The following is a 3,827-nucleotide window of genomic DNA, read 5'->3' on the forward strand; positions in this document are numbered from 1 at the left end:
GTTTCAGGTTCAGTCCCACTACACAGCATTTTGGGCAAGTGTCCTCTACTATAGTCCCAGGCCAACCAATGCCTTGTGAGAGAATTTAGTGAACAGAAACCATACTGAAGTCCATGATATCATCATCATCATCATCATGGTTTAACGCCCGCTTTCCATGCTAGCATGGGTTGGACATATGACTGAGGGCTGGCGAGCCAGATGGCTGCACCAGGCTCCAATCTTGATCTGGCAGAGTTTCTACAGCTGAATGGCCTTCCTAACATATATATAATAATAATAATAATAATAATAATAATAATAATAATAATAATGATAATGATAATGATAATAATAATAATAATAATAATAATAATAATAACAATAATAGTAATAATAATAATGATAATAATGATAATGATAATGATAATAATAATAATAATAATAATAATAATAATAATGATAATAATAATAATATAATAATAATAATAATAATAATAATAATAATAATAATAATAATAATGATAATAATAATAATAATAAATGTAAAAGCAAATGTCTGTGTGTAAGTGTGTCACACTTTTTCAACTTTACTCCTCCAACCACCCTCTCTTACTATTCAATGACACTTCTAACTGTATCAAGTAATTTGACCAAAATATGTGCTTCATAACATACAGAACTGAAATACATATTGAACTCACTTTCTCATGTAATATTACCTCTCATAAATCTATACCATAAAAATGTTGGAAACTTAGTATTTTTTCAGATATTAATAAAATTTATTAGACCTATTTTCATGCCATCAGCCGTCGGAGCTATGGAAACTAAGTACACTCCAACTGCATGAAAATATATGTGACTGTTGTTATTATTACCTTAAAAAAAAACTAAAAGATACTAAATTTCAAACATCTTTATGGTCAAATACATTTAGAGCAATTCCAAGCCATAAAAATTGCACTTTTAAATAATATTTAGCGACAGTAGTGTAATTTTCCTTCAAACTATGAATGGGAGTTTAGGTATGTACCAGCTACTACAAATAATTGTTTGTACAAAAGGTACGGTCCTACGTACATTAAATTGTCTTTAAATTGAGTTGCGGCAGATGAATTATGGTTGAACTTTTACAAGATAAGCTTATTGTTGCCTACAGCCAGCTATGTTGGTTGTTCAAGAGTAGGGAATGGAAACAAGCTATTTGTACTGATCCTGAATGGGAAGACAGAAAACATTGTTTATCATGCAGTTTTGCAATAAGTTCCAAGTTGATAAATTATATTCATTATTTTGATGAAAATCATTCATTGCTTGCAAAATGTTGTTCAAATTTAATAGAATTTAATATGTACTCAATACATGGAGTATCATTGTTGGGCCCAAGGTCCAATGAAGAGCCCTCCACAGGAGCTAGCTTTTAAGCTAGTATATGCATATATATGTGTGTGTAGATGTGTGCTTGTAGATGTAAAATAGCCAGCCATAGAAAATATGCCACAACAAAGTTTGTTCGATCCATAAAGCACAGAAAAGTGCATGTTAAGCAATATTGATGATGATGATATTGTAATTTCAGGCGCAGCTACATGGTTAAGAAGTTCATTTATTAACCATGTGGGTAAGGGTTTGTTCTGATATGTGGCACTGAGAGCATATGTCTTCTACTATTATAGCTTCAAGCTGACTAATTAATGTCTTGTGAGTGGAACTGGCAGATGGAAACTATGAGGAAACCTGTTGCACATGTGTTGTGTGTGTGTGTGTGTGTGTGTGTGTGTGCAAGTGAGTGTATGTGTGGGTGTGTATAAGTGTCACCATTGTCTTCACATTGTTATATGTACTATGCTAACAGCGTCTCTCCACAGACTTTTATTATATATATTGTTGTTTGCAAAACATGTCTGACTGCTTACACATTGTTGTTGTCATAGACTGTGTCTTTGATTAAATCTGCCACGATAGAATGTTCTTCTAGTGAACTGTTGCTGTTTGAAAGACTAAGATCTAACTTAGAAACAAGCATGGTTTATCAACAGGATGACTGTCATCATCATCATCATCGTTTAACGTCCGCTTTCCATGCTAGCATGTGTTGGGTGGTTTGACTGAGGACTGGCGAACTAGATGGCTGCACCAGGCTCCAATCTTGATCTGGCAGAGTTTCTACAGATGGATGCCCTTCCTAATGCCAACCACTCCGAGAGTGTAGTGGATACTTTTACATGCCACCAGCATGAGGGCCAGTCAGGCAGTACTGGCAATGGCCGCACTCAAATGGTGTTTTTTTATGTTCCACCTGCATGGGAGCCAGTCCAGCGGCACTGGCAACAACCTCGCTCAAATGTCTTTTCACGTGCCACCGGCACAAGTGCCAGTAAGGCAATGCTGGTAACGATCATGCTCGAATGGTGCTTTTTATGTGCCACCTTCCCTGAAGCTAGTTTGTTGCTCTGGCAAAGGTCACACTTGGGTCACATAAAAGCATTCATGTCAGCACCATGTAGGAGAACACCCATGCTGGCACAATGCAAAAGACTAGCCATGTAAGAGCCATGTAAAAGTGCCTATGTTATTGTTAGTTAATTCGTTAACCAATTTATCGATCAGCCATTTTTTACTAGTTTTTCAAACTCATATGTCAAACACTTTGGTCAAACAGTTAATCGTTCAAATACTCAGTATTGTTAATATTGTCATTTCTTTTTCCGCCAAATAATTATTTCATTGCATTGTTGCAATCTCTTCAGTGACACATCTCTTGACTTTTATTTCTTTTGAACAATAAAGGACCAAACCAATGCATGTGTTTCTTATTACTGGTATAATGCCCCTCCTAAGGTCCATTAGTATTTCTTTCAACACTTGAATTCACATCAAGTATCTTGCAAACCAAATACAAATACGAGCATATGGCGTAGTGGTTATGAGCGCGGGCTACTAACCCCAAGATTCCGAGTTCAGTTCCAGGCAGTAACCTGAATAATCATAATAATAATAATAATAATAATAATAATAATATCATCATCATCATCGTTTAACGTCCGCTTTCCATGCTAGCATGGGTTGGACGATTTGACTGACGTCTGGTGATGCAGACTCCAATCTGATCTGGCAGAGTTTCTACAGCTGGATGCTCTTCTTAATGCCAACAACTCCGAGAGTGTAGTGGGTGTTTTTATGTGCCACCGGTACGAGGGCCAGTCAGGCGGTACTGGCGATAATAATAATGATAATAATAATAATAATAATAACATTGAAAAAATACCTTGGGAATGAGAACCCAGTTTTGAAATTTCCCCAAGGCATCTGAAAAAGGCTGGAGGGTATATCAGCCAAAACGTTGTGTTAACAACAAACAAGATGAGGACAAATATCCGTCGAAAGTAAATAATGTAAACAATGTATTCATTCACTGTTCACTTCCGCTGCATTATTCTATGTACTCTTCTCTCTTTACTCTTTTACTTGTTTCAGTCATGTGACTGTGGCCATGCTGGAGCACCACCTTTAGTCGAGCAAATCGACCCCAGGACTTATCCTTTGTAAACCTACTACTTATTCTATCTGTCTCTTTTACCGAACCGCTAAGTTACAGGGACGTAAACACACCACCATCGGATGTCAAGCGATGTTGGGGGGGGGGACAAACACAGACACACAAACATATACACACACACATACATATATATATACATATATACAACGGGCTTCTTTCAGTTTCTGTCTACCAAATCCACTCACAAGTCTTTGGTCGGCCTGAGGCTATCTTAGAAGACACTTGCCCAAGTTGCCATGCAGTGGGACTGAACCCAGAACCATGTGGTTGGTAAGCAAGCTACTTA

Source organism: Octopus sinensis, linkage group LG4, assembly GCF_006345805.1.
Source record: "Octopus sinensis linkage group LG4, ASM634580v1, whole genome shotgun sequence".
Lineage (NCBI taxonomy): Eukaryota > Metazoa > Mollusca > Cephalopoda > Octopoda > Octopodidae > Octopus > Octopus sinensis.